At 40.4% G+C, this 23,145-nt stretch overlaps 1 long non-coding RNA gene across 5 annotated transcripts in view; it reads right to left on the bottom strand.

Moving 5' to 3' along the window:
* Positions 1–18,830, bottom strand: part of LOC306645058 — a 137,815-nt gene extending 118,985 nt beyond the window's left edge. For 4 of the 5 annotated variants that reach the window (XR_013759520.1, XR_013759522.1, XR_013759523.1 and 1 more), the window contains exons 1-2: positions 18,668–18,830; positions 8,812–9,428 (exon numbers count right to left, since the gene is read on the bottom strand). This is a non-coding gene — a long non-coding RNA (uncharacterized lncRNA). The remainder of the gene's footprint in view (positions 1–8,811; positions 9,429–18,667) is intronic. The other variant, XR_013759521.1, reaches the window with a different exon arrangement.
* Positions 18,831–23,145: the final 4,315 nt, after the last annotated feature.

Below are 23,145 nucleotides of genomic sequence, written 5' to 3' on the forward strand. Positions count from 1 at the left end.
AGAATGTAGTCCCAGACATGAAGCAAACATGGGTTCTTAAATGTGTTTGTATGTCTTGACTTGGTCTCTTATGTTGTTGTAATCCCAGCAGGTAGCAGCTCCCTTCCATCCTGGACTGCAGAGTAAGGACGTGGAGCATCCCTAAACCAGACTGGAAACCTGGAGTCCAGCCTTGTCCAGTTGAGCTCAGCCTAGACCAGACAAACCACAGCTTTCCTGCAGACTCTTAGGCATGAAAATTAATATTCATTATTGTAAATAAATTTGTTATTGTAAAAAAACAGATTTTTTTAAATATTTTTTTTATTTTTACAGACTGCGTTTTGATTCATTGTACACAAATGTGGTACATCATTTCGTTTCTATGGCTGGGCATGATGTAGATTCATACCATTCGTGTAATCATACATGTACATAGGGTAATGAAGTCTGTCTCATTCCACCATTTTTCATACCCCCTGGAGGAACTTTATTTTTTTTTTTATTTTTTTTTTATTGTAAACAAATGGGATACATGTTGTTTCTCTGTTTGTACATGGCGTAAAGGCATACCATTTGTGTAATCATAAATTTACATACAGTAATGTTGTTTGATTCATTCTGTTATTTTTTCCCTTCCCCCCACCCCTCCCACCCCTCTTTACCCTCTATACAGTACTTTCTTCCTCCATACTTGCCCCCCTCCCTAACCCTAACTCTAACCCTAACATTAACCCTTCCCTCCCCCCCATTATGTGTCATCCTCCACTTATTAGCAATATCATTCGTCCTTTGGCTTTTTGAGATTGGCTTATCTCACTTAGCATGATATTCTCCAATTTCATCCATTTGCCTGCAAATGCCATAATTTTGTCATTCTTTATGGCTGAGTAATATTCCATTGTGTATATACACCACAGTTTCTTTATCCACTCATCAATTGAAGGACATCTAGGTTGGTTCCATAGTCTGGCTATTGTGAATTGAGCAGCTATGAACATTGATGTGGCTGTATCTCTGTAGTATGCTGATTTTAAGTCCTTTGGGTATAGGCCAAGGAGTGGGATAGCTGGGTCAAATGGAGGGTCCATTCCAAGTTTTCTAAGGAATCTCCACACTGCTTTCCAGAGTGGCTGCACTAATTTGCAGCCCCACCAGCAATGTATGAGTGTACCTTTCTCCCCACATCCTCGCCAACACCTGTTGCTTGTATTTTTGATACAAGCAACATTCTAATTCTAATTGGGGTGAGATGGAATCTTAGGGTGGTTTTGATTTGCATTTCTCTTATTACTAGAGATGTTGAACATTTTTCCATATGTTTATTGATTGCTTGTACATCTTCTTCTGTGAAGTGTCTGTTCATTTCCTTAGCCCATTTGTCGATTGGATTATTTGTATTCTTGGTGTAGAGTTTTTTGAGTTCTTTATAGATTCTGGAGATTAGTGCTCCATCTGAAGTATGATTGGCAAAGATATTCTCCCACTCTGTAGGCTCTTTCTTCACATTGCTGATAGTTTCCTTTGCTGAGAGAAAGCTTTTTAGTTTGAATCTATCCCAATTATTGATTCTTGCTTTTATTTCTTGTGCTATGGGAGTCCTGTTGAGGAAGTCTGGTCCTAGACCGACATGTTGAAGATCGGGACCTACTTTTTCTTCTATAATCTGCAGAGTCTCTGGTCTGATTCCAAGGTCCTTAATCCATTTTGAGTTGAGTTTTGTGCAGGGTGAGAGATATGGGTTTAGTTTCATTCTGTTGCATATGGATTTCCAATTCTCCCAGCACCATTTGTTGAAGAAGCTATCTTTTCTCCATTGCATATTTTTGGCGCCTTTGTCTAGTATTAGAAAGTTGTATTTATTTGGGTTTGTGTCCGTGTCCTCTATTCTGTACCATTGATCTACCTGTCTATTTTGGTACCAGTACCATGCCGTCTTTGTTACTATTGCTTTGTAATAAAGTTGAAGTTCGGGTATTGCGATACCCCCTGCTTCATTTTTCCTGCAAAGGATTGCTTTAGCTATTCTGGGTTTCTTATTCTTCCAGATGAATTTCATGATTGCTTGCTCTATTTCTGTAAGGTACGTCATTGGGATTTTAATTGGGATTGCATTGAATCTGTATAGCACTTTTGGTAGTATGGTCATTTTGACAATATTAATTCGGCCTATCCAAGAACATGGGAGATCTTTCCATCTTCTAAGGTTTTCTTTAATATCTTTCTTTAGTGTTCTGTAGTTCTCATTGTAGAGGTCTTTCACCTCTTTTGTGAGATTGATTCCCAAGTATTTTATTTTTTTCGATGCTATCGTGAATGGGGTAGTTTTCATAATTTCTCTTTCTGAGGAGTCATCACTTATGTATAAAAATGCGTTGGATTTATGAGCATTGATCTTGTAACCTGCCACTTTACTGAATTCACTTATGAGTTCTAACAGTTTTCTGGTGGAATTTCCTGGTTCCTCTAAGTATATAATCATATCATCCGCAAATAGGGATAGTTTGAGTTCTTCTTTTCCTATTCGTATTCCTTTAATTTCCTTGGTCTGTCTAATTGCTCTGGCTAGAGTCTCAAGAACGATATTGAATAGGAGTGGTGAAAGAGGGCATCCCTGCCTTGTTCCAGTTTTTAGGGGGAATGCTTTCAGTTTTTCACCGTTTAGAATGATATTAGCCATGGGCTTAGCATAGATGGCCTTTACAATGTTAAGGAATGTTCCCACTATTCCTATTTTTTCTAGTGTTTTGAGCATGAAGGGGTGTTGTATTTTATCAAATGCTTTTTCTGCATCTATTGAAATAATCATGTGATTCTTGACTTTAAGTCTATTGATATGGTGAATTACATTTATTGATTTCTGGATGTTGAACCAACCTTGCATCCCTGGGATAAAACCCACTTGATCGTGGTGCACTATCTTTTTAATATATTTTTGTATGCGATTTGCTAAAATTTTATTGAGAATTTTTGTGTCAATGTTCATTAATGATATCGGTCTGAAATTTTCTTTCCTCGATTTGTCTCTGTCTGGCTTGGGTATCAGGGTAATATTGGTTTCATAGAATGAGTTTGGGAGGGTACCCTCCTCTTCTATTTCATGGAATACTTTGAGAAGTATTGGAATGAGCTCTTCTTTAAAGATTTTGTAGAACTCGGCTGAGAACCCATCTGGTCCTGGACTTTTCTTTGTTGGTAGGCTTTTGATGACCTCTTCTACTTCATTACTTGAAATTGTTCTATTTAAATTGTGTATGTCCTCCTCGTTCAATTTAGGCAATTCATATGTCTCTAGAAACCTGTTGATGTCTTGGAAATTTTCTATTTGGTTAGAATATAGATTTTCAAAATAGCTTCTAATTATGTTTTGTATTTCAATCGTGTCTGTTGTGATATTTCCTTGTTCATTCCGAATTTTGGTTCCCTGGAGGAACTTTAGATTACGTAGAGGGAAATGAGGGGGAATCACTGAGATTGAAGTTGTGTTTTCACACAACAATTACAGACTCATAACTTAATTCCCACTTTTTAGAAGGATATGACAGAAAGAAAGTGAGTAGACATAGTTCTTAACTCCTCACTTACACCTGCTAATTTCAAGAGAAGTATGTGGTAAGGTCTATGCAGCCCAGGAAAAGTTAGGGAGGAAATTCTTAAGAGAAGAATTGTATTTGCCACTACAAGACATTGAGATCTCAGGAGAGGTAAGGCTTAATAGGGAATTCCTAAAACCCCCAGCTTCCACCCTGCTTGGGAATATAACTCCCCTAGGCAGAGGCTATCCTGCTATAGGACAGTAGGCTGCAAGAAAGGATTTGCACATCCACAGCAGAACTCTCCTCCACCACTCCAGCCATGCACCCCAAACCCTGATCACATAAAAATAAAACTGCACAGAAAGACAAAAGGAGCTTAAGTAAGGTTGAAACCTGGAGAGAATTCATTTATACTGTATTATACTGATTACAATCTATTATATTGGTGTGAATCATTCATGCCATTTTTACCTTCATTAAGGTAAAAAGAAATAGAACCACAAATCCCATCATTATGTACAAGTATAATGCACCAATAAAACATGTTGGGGGGAAAAAGATAAAAAGAAATGGCATGGCAGCTAGACCAACACTAAAGCACAGGAAAAAATACAAAGGAAGAAAGAGATCAAGGGAAAAAGGAAAAAGAAATGGAGGAGAGGCAAAGAACACAATTGAAAAAATTATACAATCAAAGTAACAGAAGACTAATTCCCTATGAGTGCCTCTCGCACTTAAAGAATTTAAGAAGAATATGAATTTAATAAAATAATAATCCAAAGTCAAAATGAATAAGTAATGGATGGTGATAGAAACAAAATAGGGATCAAAGCAACATCATTTCAGAAATACTAAGTAGGAATGACAAAAAGATAAAAACAAAACCGAAATATCAACAAAAAATAGAGCCTTAAGTTCATGAGAGCAAATGAAAGCTATAAAAGCAATTGAGCAGATGATACAGGAACAAAGACTTAGAAAGAAAGAAAGAAAGAAAGAAAGAAAGAAAGAAAGAAAGAAAGAAAGAAAGAAAGAGAAAACCTCAGTAAGTAGAATACAAAAAGTCAGTAAAGAAGAAAATTTCTACAACACAAAAGAAAACTAACCATGAAGCACAATGGGCACTATGTTGGTGAGCTCTTCCTTCACTATAACAAGATATCTGAAAAGGAGGAAAGATTCATTTTGGCTCAGGATTCAGTCTGTAGTCACTTGGCCCAGTTGCCTTTGGGCTTGTCATGAGGTAGTATATCAAGGCAGGAGGATGTAATAGAAGAATCTGCATTCTACAAGGCAGCCAGAAACAAAGAGAGAGAAAAAGGAGGGGACAGGATCCCAAAATCACCATCAGAGACACTCCCCCAAAGACCAAACTCCCTTCCACTAGGCTCCGCCCCCTAAAGGTTCCACCACCTCCCAGTGCGCCAACAGCTGGTGACCAAGTCTTTAGTATGTGAGCTTTGGGGGAACATTTAAGATTCAAGAATAGCCGGCACAAACTGATGTATAATGATTAACACTGTGATATGTTCTTGAGACTGCACAATGGACTCTCCACATCCATGGATTCCACGCCTGAGGATTCAACTATGAATCATGTGTTATATAGTTAGACCCACAACGGTAGAGTCTATACCGAACGAGTACATTTTTCTCATCATTATTCCCTAAACAACACATCATAACAACTATTTTCAGAGCATTTATACTGCTTTAGGTATTAGAAGTAATCCAGAGATGATTTAAAGTATGTAGGATGATGTGATAGGATATATGCAAATAGTAGGCCATTACATATAAGAAATTTTAGAATCCATGGATTTTTGTATACTCAGGGGCCCTGGAACAAATACCCGACGACTACTAAAGAACAACTGCACTACACTCCAACAGTTGATGGGGAGCATCTAGGAGTCAAAATGATACCCCTAAGGAATAGAAATGAAACTGTGCTCAGACTTCCCAAAAGCAGGACACAGAGGTAGGAGGCAAAGGGGCAGTGCCGACGAGGTCCCTAGGGAAAAGGAGATTCCTGGAGCCTGATACACACGGCCAAGTCATGCCTCCACACGGATTCAAAGGTGAACCTGTTCCAACAGAAAAGAACAGAAGACATGGCATGGGGGATTGAAAGTGGAACCCTTGACCACAAATGCAGTCAAGCAAAAGATCAGTGGGGAAGCAATCAGTTTTAAAATGACTCAACACTTGATAGGAATCCTATGACTAGACAAGCGGAATTTGTCTTTTATGAAGCTTAAATCAAATCAGGAAATAAAATATCCATATGCAAAAGTTACTGGGGACGGGTGTGTTGCTTGGTGGTAGAGCACTTGCCTGGCCTGCACAAGGCCCATGGTGGGGGATGGGCAGGGGGCGTGTTACTAGGAAATAAAGTACTGCTTGACTTTTTTAATAAAGAGAATAGAGAAACCTTGATAAAATTATTAGAGATGGGCATTAGCCCATCTATTTAAGATCAAAGAACCTAAGTCATTGTGGTTACAGAAGAGAATGTAACGGGGTGCAGTAGTGCACAACCATAATCCCCGGTACTCCAGAGGCTGAGGCAGGAGGATGGCAAGTTTGAGGCCAGCCTGGGCAACTTATCAAGATCCTTAGCAACTTAGTGAGATCCTATTTCAAATTAAATAATAAAAAGGGGGGGCTGAGGATATATAGCTTAGTGGTAAAGTGCCCCAGAAGAAGAAGAAGGAGAAGGAGAAGCAGCAAAAGGAAAGTGAAGAGTATAAATATTCAGCCTTGACAATTTAAACACAATCAAATGAGTCATCAGGATTCAGAGCAACAAGAAATGGAGGAATGCATATTTCCTCATTTGTCACAGTAGGAAATCAATTGTCCCATCCAAAATTGAAAACTGAAATTTTTTTTAAAAAGTGAGCTACCCAACCTTCTCATCATGCTTTTTCCCTTTATTTCTGAGGAATATTTTAGGAACTTTAATCACTAGTGGTGAAGAAATGGGCCTGAATCCCGGAAGCTCCCACAGTCCCCAGTTCAGTTCTTTTTCTTCTGTCAAATTCAAGTAAAGTTGAATTTCAAATATTTCTAAATATAGCTTTCATTTTTATAAAAGTGCTTTCATTTCTATAAAATTATTTCCCTTTTTTCTCTATGACTATATCTGCAAAGAAGTGGGAAGGAAAAAGAGAAGATTTGGAAATTATGTTCACCAGAAGTAAATAAGGGTTACTTTACATGGGGACTGGCAAGCTGCTCGCAGGCCAAATCTGGCCCTAAATAAAGTTTTATTGTGACACAGCCACACCTATTTCTTTACATATTATCCAAGGCTGCTTTCCTGCTACAACTACAGAGTTGCTGTGACAAAGGCCTACAGAGGTTAAAATATTTACTACCCATACATTTACAGCAAAGTTTGCTGATCCCTGCACATAGATGGTGGAATCTGAGGGATGGGAGCATTGGGTTTTTGTGTTTTACTTTTTCTTTGTTATCTGTCATATTTGCATATCCTTTTTTAGTGAGCATTATAATTTTAATAAAGCAAGTTATTTTTATATGTAAAAAAAAAATCATCCCCCACACACTTATATGTCATGGTATTAGTTTGCTAGAGACAGGAAGTAGGTCAAATGACTTCCTAGCTCACCTCAAGCTTTGTTTCCCTTGGAGAAAAAACCCTCACTGAGAACAGTACTCTGCTTTCTGAAAAGCTGGTGTTTCTCTGGAGAAAGCTCAAAACAAAGAGAGCTGGGCGTCCTGGAAATCTCTGCCTGTTAGTCAGGTGCCCATCTCAAGAAGCCAGTTGTGTTGCTGGCAAACCATTTGAGAATGCTGTTCAAATAAGATGATGGGGAGGGAAGGCAGGAGAGAAGAAAAAACTTGTTTCTATTTAGCATCTGCCAAAATTACAACCTTCAGCAAATATCACATAACTCATTAAAAATTCCTCATTTACTGAAACTAAAATGGATGTGACCCAAAATCAGAAGAAAAGAAAAGCTAATGAGTACTGCTCATGTGTTTAAAATCTATTTCTCAACTGCATGCTAATTTTCCTAGGCCCAAGTAAAAGCTTTGTCTCAAGGATTCAAATTATTAAATGTTGTGGAGTCTATGCAATCCAAAGGAGAGTCAGAGTCTGGGAAATTTCATCTCATCCATGTATGAGACGCCTTGTCAAACTGCGCATGAGGAAATGAAAAAGATGCAGGCTGTATGTGACTTCCACTTGGAGCCTCTGCCCTCTAGCCTCTGGGCCTCAGTTTTCAGCTTTTCCACCAAGAAAACCTCCCTGACCATGTTAGCAGCCAAATCATGGAATGAACACCTGCCCCTATTCTGCATATCACTTCACCCAACGATAAATTATTAATTAACTACAGAGCATTCCAAGGGCACAGAAGCATAAATCTACAGGAGGAGCCATCAGCCATTAGAAACAGGAGAAAGATTAAGACCCAGGAATTAAGAGATTTCATGATTCAAGATGTTTCCTGTCTTAAAATAATTAATAATGTTGATTTTATTCCCTCATTAAATAAATGTGCTTATTCCAAGAACAGTAAATCTCCCCAAGTCCAATAGTCATCAGAATAAAAAGATTACCAACAGAAACCTTCTGCTTCCTTTCTGATTAGAGAGCAACTTTATTTTTTAAGGGGAAAAAAAAACTATCCTTATGTCTGTTTCTACTAAAAATGCTAACTGGTCCACTAACTACAGCTAAAAGCAGAAGGCTACCAATGATTTTTCTTCATACCTCATCTGGTTTTTTATATAATCAAAAGGTTTACAGATCAGTTGTTAACAGGCAAAAATTAAATTAGTTGAACATGCAACACAGGTGGAAGTTGTCTATGAAAAATGCTTAGGTTCTTGTCATGAGTTGAAAAGCTAAAAGATGTTTCTTCTGAAGATTTTACAAATTTTGCTCAAATACTACAGTCGGTCCCTATTTTATTACCAGTCATCAAGTTGTTTAGCAAAATCTAGGATACTCTCTCAAATACCCATAATATTCACGACCTGAGTTGCTCCCGTCACCCATCCCAATACCACAAAATCCCTTGTGGGAGAAGGGGGACGGGTCACATGAAAATCTTTCAAAGAAAAGAAGGAACCCTAAGACATATTTCAAAATGGCATCTCTCAGTTGAGCCACAAAATACTGAAGTCCAGTTAGGAAGGCCAGTCTTTCTATATGGAGTCACGTTTTTCTACCAAGGGTCAGGGAAGTCCAGTCAAGACGTGGAGAATAATTCAAAAACAACCAATTTAAGAATCTAGGTTAGAAATTCAATCTCACCACTAAAGCTTGGACATTCTGTGTTCCATTAGTCACTGAAGTCGAGCTCAAATGTTCCAAAGAAAAAAAGTCAATGTGGGGAGTCTTCAGAGTCTCAAATCAAAGTCTTCAAAGGAAGATCTGCATATTTAATTTGATTCTTCACGTGTCTGAATATGTGCTAGTTTGGTATAAATATATGTGCCTTTCCAAAACTCATATACTGGAACCTAATGCCCAATGATGGTATTAAAAGAGGAGACTTTTGGAAAGTGATTTATTGCAGAGATTCTGGAGTTGACTTCCTCTAAAAGAAGCATCATTTTCTTCTGATAAGCAGTTATTAACATGTCATCTTGATCCTGTTGAGTCTTGGATGTTGACTTTAAGGCAGACCTAGTCACCTTTGCTCTCAATACTACAGCATGTCTCTAATCCCTGGGATACTGTCCTTCCTCCTATGGCTAGTCTTCCTGGGGTCTCAAATAACGTCCAGCTCTCCTTTAGCTGCATTAGAATTCCGAGATATCTCTAACAGATGTAATTTTTAAACTGGGCACAGTGGAACACACCTGTAATCCCAGCAATTTGGGAGTCTGAGGCAGGAGGATCACAAGTTCAAGGCCAGTTTCAGCAACCTAATAAGAAATAAAAAGGGTTCAGTGATAGAGCTGGGTTCATTCCCAGTACCGCAAAAGAAGAAAAAGATATAACTTCTAAAACCACTGTTCATCTCATAGATCCCTAAAATGCTCTCAGCTAGAACTTTCAGAGTCTCACTCAGTGCTTCTTCAACTAAAGAATTGCCAAGGACTGGAAGGAAATTCCTAAACAGATTTCTGGTATTATTCATTTTCAACTGCCTTCTCTCTGATACTCAAACCTACGAGTCCCAGCAGCCTTAGCATCCTCTAACTTCTGTCTTCATTTACCCCACTCAGCAAGACTGCCACTTTTGCTTGAGATGTGCTTCCCTACCATTTGGAAAATGCCTTGAACAAATAGGCAGTATGAAAGGAAACTTGCCTTGTATGCCTTCCTCCTCTCAAGAAGCAATTGCAGCCAGACTGAGCTCGGGGTGCATGCCTGTAATCTCTGAGGTAGGAGGATTGCAAGTTCAAAGACAACCTGGGAAACTTAGCAAGATCCTATCTCAAAATAAAATTTTTAAAAGGGCTGGGGATTATTGGCAATAGTATTGCATATGTTTATAAACAAAATGTGTTTAAAATATGACACATTGAAAATTAATTAAAAATAAATCAGAAAATTCAAAAAAGGGGAGGGCTGGTAATATAGCTCAGTCATAGAGCACTTACCTAGCATGAAATAGGCCCTGAATCCCCAGTACTAAAAAAAAGAAGAGGAATCACAGTTAGTGATGTCCACTGTCCAATGCCTAATAAAAGTTGCTCAAATATTTTGCTGAGTTTGATCACTGTTAATGGCATAAAAATAAACCTGTTACTCTATCTTGGCAAGAACCAGGAGTCTTATGCATTTTAGCACTTCAATAATTTTCATTATTCTAAGAATGGCACAGAACTCTAAGCAAAAAATCATCAACGAGTTTGAACTAGGAATGAGAAGAGCAGGTTCTTTCACTACGCATTTGTCTTATAAATTCCCTGAACATCAGTCCTCAACTCCGTCGTCTCTCATAACTCTGACATATTACCATGCTTCCACTCGCCTTATGTAACTAGATTAATGAGATGTACTACTTCAGGAATAAAATCAGCAGTTCAATGGGAAGGGCAAGTCATTTCAAAAGCTCTCAGCTCGTGAGAAACTTGATAAGACCCCAAGCTCTCCAGCAATCTCTCTGAACAATGCTGTGGGGAGGTCTGGGTCAACACAGAGCCTGGGAGCAAGATGGAGAAGCGCTGTGTGGTGGACTCCATCTGACTTCAGAGCCAGCCTTCCTAGCTTCAAACTCACTTGCAATGAGGTCCTGTCACTTCTGAGCCTGTTTCCTCATCTGTGAAATGGCTAAAATGATGCTCCCCTGCAAGGCTATACTGGGAATCAAATGAAATAATGTGTGTCAAAGTAATGGATGGAATACTTCTTTTTTTTTTTTTTTTTTTTTTTTTCACTGATATTTAAAGATGCCCAGAAGTTCCTTAGTGGCCCCTAAGAAATGGCAACTCATACATTACAGTTTGAAATATCATCCTCACCACCATCTCTACCATCCCCATTGCACTAACAACCCACCCATACTACATGGATGGGGAGTAGTCAGTGGTCAGCAGCACCCCAAAAAGTGGCACTTCATCACCTGACACCCTCCTTAGGAAGTAATCAGATTATTACTTTAGACAAAAAAATAATTGGGAAGACTTTAATCACTTAACACTACCTCGAGAAGGGAGTGCAATAAATCTTTTTAGATTTTGAAGAATGCAAAGGAAGATCTCAACCCTGATCTCAAACTCTCTACCTATCTGCCCAAATTATTCCAGAACTAAAGAGAAGGGATGGTACCCCGCAGCCCCAGCGTACAATGACAGAACCAGGAGCTTCTCCAGGGAATCCACCCAGGAGCCTCCTGAACGGATTGAGGCACAAAGCGAGAAGAATCACCTTCATTTAAAGCCCCCCCTCCCCTACTGGCCTCCGGGGCATAGAACACGGGATTTAATAGATAGAGACTGTGCTCAGCGGCGCCCCCAAGTGGCAAAAGACAACAGCTGCACTAAGATTTTTGGAAAGGGGGGTGGGGGGGAGTCCCTGCTTGAAAATGGAAGTTTTGAGAAATTTCCTTTTACACTGAAAATGTTTCAAGAGGTACATGGATAATCTTTAAGGGAGAATGAACTGACTCCAGGACTATGACATGAGCTTTTTGCCAATCTCGTGGGTGAAGACCTAAGCCAGTGTTCTGGATCAGTTCACCATTATTACAGACATGAAGACCAGGGTTCAACACATGATCTGTGCTCAGTTAGCTGTCCTCTCGAAAAAATCTGAGATGAATCAAATCAGGACAAAGGCATATGGGACATGCGGCATGATCTTTTAGCCAAAATGATGTCCACTAAAACATAAGCTTCATAAGGGTGGAATTTTTGCTTTGTCTACTACAGTATTTCCAGCATTGCTCAGAACAATGCTGAGCACATACAAGTAAATAAATAATTGTTTAATTAAATATTAAATGAATTAGGACATGGAGCAAGACCTTATAACATGTCACACAGCTATGACCCGATCCATTTCTGCCTAATATGCAGCCATGCCCCATAACAACTTTTCTAGTCAATGACAGACCACATATATGACAGCAATCCAAAATTACATCACAGAGTGACATTGCAGCCATCTGGGCTTGTGTAAATACACTCTATGCTGTTCGAACAATGAAATTGCCTATTGACACATTTCTCAGAATGTGTCCTCATCATTAAGTGATGCCTGGTCCTATACACCAACAGCTTGAGGAAAGACTACAAAGGTCTGCTTACCAAATTAGTCAACAACATCTCACTGGGAGAAATTGTTAATATGCTGGATGACTCCATTAAGATAGCAAACAGAAGGAACACAAATCTAGAAAACTGGGCTCAAACCAAGATGAAATGCAATGCACATGAATTCCCTCCCACATACAGGCTGAAAAAAAAAAAAAAAGTCAAATGTCAAATTTCAGGATAGAGGATGCCTGGCTCAGCAGCAGCCCCCAGGAAAGGCCTGGAAAGCTGAGGTTGGCAGCAAGGCCTGAGTTAGCAACATTTGACACAGCTCAACCAAAGGGAGTATCTACAATAGGAGCAGAGTAAAGATGGTTCTCCAGTGCCACAGTCACTGGAGTCTCACAGAGGTCATATGGAGCAAGCCCAGAAAGGAATGACTAAAGAAGTAAGAAATCCTGAAAATGTGACCAAAAAAAAAACCAGTTGTTATCAAGAGAGAGGAACTCACAATGGATGTGATGACTGTCCTCCTGTGTGCAAAGCTGCCCTTGGTTCTGTGTACACCCAAAAGACAAATCTTGGCCCAACATAAATTACCATCTGCTTTAAAGGGGTTTTCTAAAATTCTAGAGCTGTTGAGAAATGCAAACAGCTGTCTTAGGAAGTTGTGGTTTCTCATCACTGAAAGAAGAAAGAAGAGATGAAATTTACCCAATGCCTGCTAATAACCAAGCTAGTAATCCTTATAACCCACACTACCTGTACCTGTATGTGGGAGGCTAACGGGAAGAAAGTTGAAATAGGGAATCATAAAAGATGGTACATACATACCTTACATATTAATTTTAATTTCATACATCTGAATGTTCTTTCCCTACTCTTGATGTTGAACCAAGTCTTTCATGTAAGGATAGATCTGCTAATTGGCATCCACATGGTGTGTCTTTCAGAAATTCTACCTCTTTGCATTGGCCATGATTTCCGGTTTCCTCCCCCACACAGGAATCTGAATGGAAACTTTCACCAGGTTTTTCTCATTTTTCCCAGGTCTTTATAGTCATGTCCTAATTCATAAACCAGGTTTTTTTAATCAGTTCACATGCTTCAAGTCTTTATATTACATTCAACAAGTTTAGAGAAGGTAGAAACAATTTCATTTCTTTTGGCATTCATGTTTCACCGATTTACAGTTTGATTAAATTATATGATTATATTAAAAGGAGAACTGGCATGGGTAGGTTTAAGGAAAAACAGGACTGTGGGTTGGCCTACCCATCAGCTGAAGTATTCACAGGGATGTTTCCAGCTGCCTCCAGCCAAGGCTGTTTGCATGCTGTGGACACCAGCAGCTTATAACATAGATGGAGAGTCAGGCTACAGAGATTGTTCACTGGAAATCCGTTAACAGAACATCTTTCGATGCTAGAATGTCCTGGCCTAGAAAGATCTACCTTTCAATGTGAGAATGTCCTGGCCTTGGAGAAATTAAATAATTCAGGACACATCTAGAGCTAACAAGCCTTTATTCTAAGTCCAGTCTCCCCTGGTGACCACAGCAGAGTTTGAGAAAACCCTGAAATGTACAGCAGTCCTTAAAATTAGGGATAGGGGTTGCTGAATGGTCCCTCCAATTTGGAATCTGTGAGAATCTCTGTTTCACTTTTCTGTAAAACGTTGTGTTTGGGGCTTTAAAACAAAATGTGCTATTTTAAATGTCCGGTCCTATCAAGGTCCATCTGCAACTGCATGTGTTGGAGATATTAGGAGATAACATCAAAAGTCTAGACCTCAAAACTAAAAGTAAAAAGATGTTTTGGAAATAATTCTGGAAAAATCTGAGTTTGAGACAGAATTAGATGACTGGTGGAACATCCTTTGTATTCATTTAAAGGATTAATTTCAATGCTTGGGACCAAAAATTTTCCAGATTTAGGATTTTGGAATATTTGCATATACATATTGAGACACCTAGGAGATGAGACCCAATTCTAAGTGTAAAATTCACTTATGCTTCATGTATATCTTATACATATATATCTTAGAGCATAAAAGTAATTTTATACTTTTTTTGGTGGGGGGTAGTACTGGAGATTGACCCCCAAAACATCACACATGCACTTGCTCTACCACTGAGCTATATGGCCCAACCCTTATGCAATATTTTTTATAATTTTGTGCATGAAACAAAGTTTCAAGGTATGGAATTTTCCACTTGTGACACTAAAGGTCCAGATTTGGACCATTTCAGGTTTTGGACTTCCATATTAGGGATACTCAACATGTACCAAGAGGTTATTAATAAACTCTGAAAATGGCACCAAAATTATGAAGAAAATTAACAATATGTGGGAAATTTTACTAGAATCCTGGATTTCACTTGAAAATATTTCAGCAAAGGCAAATACAAGAGGAAAATATGATTCCATGAAAACACTATAACAAAACCTTGAGCCCAGGTAGTGGATAAACAAGAGCTTTTTATACTATGCCCCTTAATTTTGTACATGTTTACAGATTTTTCATAAGAAAAGGAGTTTAAAGTTTAAACTTGACACACCCCATGATCATGAGGTGAAAGTCATCCACCATCACTGGGCCTCTCCATCACTGGGCCTCTCCATCACACCGAATCTGTGGTAAAGCCTGCACAGAGTCAGGACAGGCCTTCCCAGGCACAGAATCTGCTTCCAAGAAGGTCCAGCGACATCTTGAGGAAATGAACGTAGATACACAGCTCAGCATCTTAAAGGAGTGGATTCCAGGACTGTGTACTTCACAAAAAGTTATCACATAATACAAAAATCACAAAATTTTCTCACTGAAAGGAATCAAAAATAGTATCTTCAATCACTAGATCCCAAACTTTCGAGCATTCTGTGGGATTCCTGGACTATAACCCAGACTCACAGAACAAACTCAGCATTAGCAGAACCCTGCAAACTGTATTTAATTCTATTCTCTGATGATTCAGAAGTCCCAGATTGGGCACCCTGGAACTTTTTGAAGTGGATCCACACAAAGAGGTCCTATAACCTACCCAAGGTTAACATCCCCGCCGCTCAGCTTACTTTGCACAGTCTTGCCCTTTGCCTTGTGTGGGGAAAGTTGCTCTCCCAGAGGGAGAGCCCTCAGAAAGAATGAGCCCTGGGACTCCAGTTGCTCTAAGAAACGCCCCGGTCTCCATCTGGGCGAGGGCACTTGCTTAGGTTCTCGGGGTCCCATACCATTCCGCGGCACCCCAGTCTGACCTGGCTCTTCCCATCACATCCTGTTGAGCCCCAGTGAGCCCAGCTTCTCCCTGAGATTCCGCCTTGGCAATGTTACCCCCTTCCGGCCCCTAAGCAGCTCTTAATGGGGGATGTTCTAATAGGAAAGAAGACAAGAGGAGTCAGAAGATATCTGTTACGACCATATTTTCCACTCAGGATCCTATTCACATTTTCACTTGAAGCCCATATATTGAATCTTGAGGGAGGGGCCCAGAAATTCATTAAAACAGAACGGGGGAGGGGGCTGCCGCGAACCAAGCAAGGTGAAACACTGCCACCCAGTGGCAATTCTGAGTCATCGCAGGCTGCCTCTCCCTTCCGTAGCACCTGCCTCACCTGAGTGAAAGATAGACTTGGAGTGATAGAGAAGGTGGGAGAAGCCTTCCCTTCTTTTTCCTAAAACTATTTTATTTATTTAAATAGAAATATATTCACATGGTACAAAATTCATAAGGTCCAAATAGGTCCTGGATTCTGATGAATACTTAATTAGGGGTCTCCCCCTGAGTGTCTGCCATCTCATTAGCATCCCACCCCCTTTTCCTTGTCCTACAGGACTTTTTCCAAGTGCTCAGCGATGGCTCCCCCACTCCATCCCTTAGTGCCTTACCACAAGTCTGGGTTGATCAACAGCACCAAGACCTGAAGACTAAATTTGGCAACTCCAAGTTCTAAGCAGCCAGTCCTGAGCATCAGCCAGTGATGTGAGCCATGTCCAAATTAGCCTCAGCTGGCCACAGTGCCCAAATGTTCCTACCAAGTGAGAAATTTAGGGTTAAACGGACTCAAAGAAACCCAGTGGGCAAAATGGTTACAACCTTGAAGTGGGTGGCCCAAAAGAAGCAATGGAATTTCCTCTGGAGATCTTTGCAATTGGATTAAGTTATAAGAAATATGCCATGTATAATAATGAATCCATGTCATAGAAGACAAAACAAAGGCCAGGCAGAGCAGTGCATACATGTAATCCGAGCTACTCTGCAGGCTGAGGCTGGAGGATCATAAATTCTAGGCCAGTCTGGGCAACTTAATGAGACCCTCCCTCAAAATAAACAATAAATAAAAAAAAGGGCTGGGGAGGCAGCTCACAGGTAAAGCATCCCTGGGTTAAATCCCTAATACCAAAAAAAAAAAAAAAAAAAGGTGGGGGTGGTATATGCTAAAAATTTTTTTTTAAAAAATAAGACAAGGTAAAAACTAATTAACATGCCCTAATTAGCTTAGGGACTGCCATGCATTTGAAATTTCTTTCTAAAATGTATTGATTATGTGTTTTGCTCTAAGTATTATTAGTTCGTATAAGGTATATTTTATACTTATTTAGGGGAACTACATGTGCCACACTTTACACTGCTTTTAGCAGAATGAAAACGTGAAGATTACCAGGCAAAATATTTAAATTTTTTCTTCATAAGGAAAGAAAATAAAATATTAGCTGGTTCTTCCTTAACTGATAGTTTACATAATTAATTGGATGCATTGCAAGTTTTAACTTTTTTCTTTATTACAATAATGATCAGTTTGAAATTAGTCAAGGAATTGTTCTTTTCGTTTTTCAATGTTGTGCAAATGAAAGTTGACAAGATTTGATTTTAAGGAATCAAATAATTTTGTTTTAGAAAAATAGAAAATGGAAAGCATTCTGGGATTGTGAAATGTCAGAATTAGTATCTGACAGATAAAACTCTAGCACAATCCCTTTATTTAAATGTGATGGGGAAAATAAGGCCCAGAGAACCCCAGTGTCTGCCAAGGATGGTCCCCTTTCTTGTTTCTCTACTCCATCTGCTGGGGTACAGGCTGAGAGCCCCATTTTCATTCAGTAGCTTTCCCAACTGTGAAACTTCAGGACATCAGACTAATCTTTCTAAGCCTCAGGATCCTAACTGGTAAAATAAGGAGTTTGGGCAAGAGGACATTAGAATGCAACCAATTTCCCAAAAGCCCCTCCCACATGCATAATATTCAACATTAACTATGCATGAATCAGCACCCACAGATTTGCAACATCATTTGTAATACAGAAACCAGCCACACCCTCATGACATTGTTTTCAGCAGAAACTCTTTCATCTACCCTGGTCTTTGGCTCTCATTCATCTCTTAGCCATTGTCCTGCAGCTGTAAGGTCATTTCCTCCACAGCTGGGCCTGACCCCAGGCTGCCTTCCCACCCACAGATCCATGCCTGATGTTGAGCAACAAGACTCTGCACAGCTGGCTGAGACCATCTTTCCTAAGCAATTTACTTCTGGAAAGATGCAAGTATATTCACAAGCCTCTATAGTGGATATAAAGATCCATCTATCCTGGAAATTACAGATGCTTGCATATAGTGAGCAGAAGAGTCCCCAAGGCCTACAAGTGAACCCAAGGTGCAGGGGAGCCACTCCACAATTCTAGGTCACAGTCATTCTTTCCACCTGTAAAGAGATTTAGCGGTAGCTGAGCCGCTAAGCAAATCTAGCTGAGATACAGGTGCTTGGTATGCTTCCAGAAGGCACCTAGAGATGTGTTTTACCAGCTGCCTGGTTTGCGTCAAGAAAGGAACTACCCTCCAGCAATCCAGAGAGCTGTCCATCCAGTCGCACTCTCAGCATTTGCAAGGGCTTCCTCCAGCTTCCACTCACACCTCCAGCCCCACCCAGCTTCACCCTGCTTCCCCACCACCTTTCTCCCAAGTTCCACTGCCTCCTCCTACCCATTGCTCCGGTTTCCACCATTAAGAAAAAAAATCCTCCAAGACACTTGAAAGGAGGGTAAAGTAGACTTCAAGATGGCCAGTGGCAGGTAGACTGGGCTTGGTCTGCAAACCCTGTGCCCACCCTGCCAGGATAAGTGGGCCCTTTCTTGATAGTGGCAATGTCTCTGCATAACAAACTTCTCCAAATCTGCATGTCCCGGGACTGCAGTCACCATTTTTAAACTTATCCAAACATAGGAACACTTCCTCCAAAATGTACACATGGAGGCCTGCAGACCTCTGGCATTCTAGAACCCTCTTTCCCAAAAAACCTGAGCTGTGTCCTGTTCTTCCTTCCTGCAGCCTCCCAGGAGCATGGTCTGTATGAAGTACCCTGTGCCTGCTACCCCCTGCAGGCTCTGCTACCTTTTCACAGACAGAAAACAAGGGACTGAGGCACCACATTGTGATAAGTCAGCCCAGACCCTGGAGAAGAGCCCTACAGTACCTGGAGCATCCTCCTGAATGACCAAGTGTCCTTGCCACACACACACACACACACACACACACACACACAACCCTTCTGTGAGGTGAGTCCAGCAGAGCTTAAAGATCCTCTTGCCAGGGATTAAATACCTGCAACTGAGGCATCCCCAGGCCACAAAGGTAGGTGGTAGGAACTGAATTCAAGTAGTCTACTTCCACACCTTCCTTCTATGCCTCTCAAACAGAATGTCTTGGTGTGATGAGATGCTCCAATTATTTGAATCTGATTTTCAAATAATAATGAGTCTTTGTTGTGTGGGGTGGGTTGGATATGAAGGGTGACGTGCACATTTGTGGCCTTCCTTCCCAACCCCAGATTTTGATGATAATAACTTCTTCCCAAGTTCACCTCTTATTCTTTCACCATCTCCACCTCCACCATCCAAACCACTAACTTCCTTGCTGGAAAAACTGCAGCAACCTCTTTGAAAGTGAATATACATATAAATAAATGCATATATTCTGTTGACCTGTCATTGTGAAATTCAAATGCAATAGCATTTGTGAAATATCTGTCCCAGTGTCTGGCATGTTGTAGGTGGTCAAAGAATATCCTTTTGATATAAAAATGGGAAATAATAAACAAGGATTTGTAAATTGTGATATTAATAAATGTGATGCAAATCAGAGAAAACTTCAGTGACCTCTAAGTAGTCTATTCTCCTGCCCCCTAATTTCTCTATAATTTCTTCCCAGCACAGCAGCCAGAACAAGATTTTTATAAGCACATATCTGATCATGTCTAACCTTGATATTCAAGAGAAATGGATCAGCAGCAAAAGAGACTAGCCCAACCCTTGCAAAGAGAGTGAGGATCCAGCGACCCCCTTCCCCTTCGAAGACCTGAGGCTTGTTCCATAATGGCTTCCGTATCAGTCATTGGTTTGAGAACTCCAGTTGTCTGTAAAGTGAGCCAGCCCTACTTATGGGACATGACTATACCTGTGCCCCTCAGTCTCTCACATAGTATGTAGTGGGAACAGCTTCAGAGTCTGAGGGTTGGGACTTCACTGAGCTCACAGAGAAGAGTGGCATAAACTGATTATAAAAGTATTTTAAATACACATCTACATGGGCAAAATTTGGTGTGAATCCATGTATCACTTATCCACCATTATCTACTTGCTATGTTTTGAATGACCTCACCAAAGCTTATATTGAAATTTAATCCCCACTCTGAGGTATTAAGAGGGAGGAAACTTAATCCAATTATGGGACATGGAGGTGGGGCCTTTGCAAGGTAATTGAGGTTAAATGAGGTCATAAGGATGGGACCCAATCCAATGGGATTGTAGCTTTATAGGAGGAGAGACTTGAGCTAGGACTTCTATCTCTCTAACCATGTGATACCCTGTGACCCCTTGAGACTTTCAGAGTACCCATCAGCAAGAATGACCTCACCAGATGCACCTGATCTTGAACTTAAGAATGGTGAGCTAAATAAACATTGTTTATAAATTATTTACTCTGTGGTATTCAGTTATAGCAACAGAACACAGACTAAGACACCAGCATTATTTACCTCCTCCAAAAAAGAATCTGATCTTCATACATGAGCACATAAAAGGTCATGTTTACAACAGAGGGAAAGAAGATGTACACCAGGGCCAGGAGAATGTAGAGAGTCCCCAGGTAAACCCTGAAACTCACAAACCTATGGCTCTGGAGCAAAGTTCTACCTGCAAAGAAGCATCCAAGATTTTAAGCTTTTTAAGATTGTAAAGTTCATGACTCCAGGACAAATCAATAGCATCTTTCTACCTTTTGAACTCTTAAAAGCTCTCTTGGGAGTGTAGCATGAGAAAATGTCTCTCGCATTCATTCATCCAACATATACAGAGTCTTACAATGTGCTGGGAACCAAGGACATTGTTCTAAGATCCAAGGACTCAGCCCTGAACAACACAGACCAAATTTCAGTCCCTGTAGAGCTTATACTCTACATAGTAAGTTCTGCAGGGTTGGTTCCAATTATATGCCTAACCTAAATTACACTGTCCCAAGGCAAAATAGACAACCTGGTTCAGGTATCTTCTCTTTTTATAAAGTCACAATCCCATTACCCACCCATGTGACCTCAGTTAATCATAATTGTTTCCATAGTCAATTAATTTCCACCCTCTTACAATCTCATAATGGAATTAAATTTCAACACAAGTTTGATGAAGACAAACCATAGCATGGTGCTTCACTCCCTTTTCACTGTTTCTAGTATCCTCCACATTTTTCCTCAGTTACTGTTCATCAATAACCGATAGATGTGGGCCCAGCTCCCTTGTTTCAGGTTTGTATCGCTCTGAGATGTAACTGATACTCCAGAGCTGCAGGATCAAGCTGATACCAACAATGATAGACATTGAGATTGTTCCTCACTTGGCTTCCTTCCTTCTTGTGTCCTTGACCCTGGGATTACTTCCTTCATAAGTCACTGGCACACAAATTCTCATCTCAGGTCTGTTTCTAAGAGTCAGCATAAGACAATATCAATTATAAATCCATCCTTGCCTCTAGGAAATGCACTCATTCCACTGAGTGAGAAGTCTCTAAGCAATGTTCTGGATTTGGACAATACCAACAAGAACATGACCTAGCTCTGAACAGGAAGACTTCCGTTGCAGTTTAGTACAACTCATGCTGTGTTCAAAGTGACTGGAAGGGAGCTGGGGCATGGGGTGCTTATGGGATGAGGGGTTAACTCTGCCCAGGACATCAGGGAAAAGTTTTTTTTTTTTTTTTTTTTTTTTGGTGCTGGGGATCAAACCCAGGACCTTGTGCTTGCAAGGCAAGCACTCTACCAGCTGAGCTATCTCCCCAGCCCGGGAAAAGTTTTTATAATGAGCTAGTATTGGTATGGAAACAGAATCTCTCCTTCCTTCCCTCCTCAAACCCACATGACTTTTACCCTCTCCCAGTGAAACACTTTAACTTGCCCATCTAATCCAATCTTCCTTCTGTGTGTCCTTAAAAACACATCCTGGGAACCAAATGCCTACTTATAAACTAGACTCTACATCCTGACAAGTTAGGAAAGACAGGTTTCTACTAAAGTGGGAAAACCAAGAAGCCTGTATGTGGGAATTTGAAGGATATGTGGGTGTTCATAAAGACTCACAGGGAAAAGGAAGTCCCAGTGAGGGAAAGTCCAGGAAGCAGGAAAGGAAAGGTGAGCAGGTCAGTTGGCCATAGGAGAGAGTAGAGGGAAGAGAAGACAGAGAGCTAGAAGGTGAGCCAGAATATATAGGGACTCAAGTTCCAAGTTCAGGAATGTGACTCCAGGCAGTGGGTACAACTACAGAGTGAGAGGGTAGGAAGAATAAGGGTGAGAGACATTCCAAAAGAAAGGTCTGGAGGCTGATGTATTCTGAAATGGGGGAAGCTCAAAGACCACAAAGAAAACTGGGAGGATTAAGGCCACAGGAGAATTATGGTGTCACCTTAGAAGGCAGACGTGGGAGGGGTGGAGAGCAGCAGCTTGCTCATCGTGTGGCTATTGGGCTTGTCACTTCCCTAATCAAAGCCTCAGTTTCCATAGTATATACTGCAATGAGTAATTTTACATGTCAACTTGCCTGTGCCACAGGGTGTCCAAATATTTGACCTATGCACATTCTTCCATATAGTTTAAATCTACATTTCGTAGGCTATCTAACGCAACATAAGTGCTGTGTAAACAGCTGTTGTACTGTATTGATTAAAGGAATAGTGACAAGGAAAGGAACATCTATACGTGTACAATGCAGAATATTTTCAATCCACAGTTGATTGAATCTATGGATACAGAACCCACAGACACAGAGATCAAATTGTATACACACATCCTATTGGTTCTGTGTCTCTGGAGAACCCTAACAAATGCATACACCTCTTGTGGTATAAATTAAGTGAAATTATACTGTAAACCATTAGAACAATGCCTCATGTGTATAAATTATTGCCAATCTGAAAGGGCAGTTATCATTCCCTGATCAGGAATCCACACAGCAGAGGTGATTAATCAGCAATAATCAGGAGAACAGCAATCATAAATCCATGCTCCTCTTAAAGAAAAACTGCGCACCATACCTGTGGAAGGCAGAGTGGTAGCTGCTTCAAGTTCTGTGGCATGTAAAGCATTTCCCAGTAAGATGGCCCAACCTCCCGTGATGGGAATTGTCACAAATAATCCACAAGAAAATTGCAAGTCATTTTTAGCGATGTAAAGTTTGAAGTTAGCCTGCAGAAATTTATTCATTGCATTGACTTTGTGGCCCAGCAGAAAAGCAAACCCCAATGCTGACATGGTTTCCCTGCATGGTGGCAAGTTAAAGTCCCATATCTAACCAGGCGCTCCAAGGGAACACCATGCCCCCAAAGGACAACACTGATCCTTCGCCTTCGAACGCTCTCTGAACCAGTGCTTTTGTCTCCCTGCTGGTTCTCTCATTAAAGAACTAAATCAAA

Source organism: Sciurus vulgaris, assembly GCF_902686455.1.
Source record: "Sciurus vulgaris genome assembly, chromosome: 15".
Classification (NCBI taxonomy): Eukaryota; Metazoa; Chordata; class Mammalia; order Rodentia; family Sciuridae; genus Sciurus; species Sciurus vulgaris.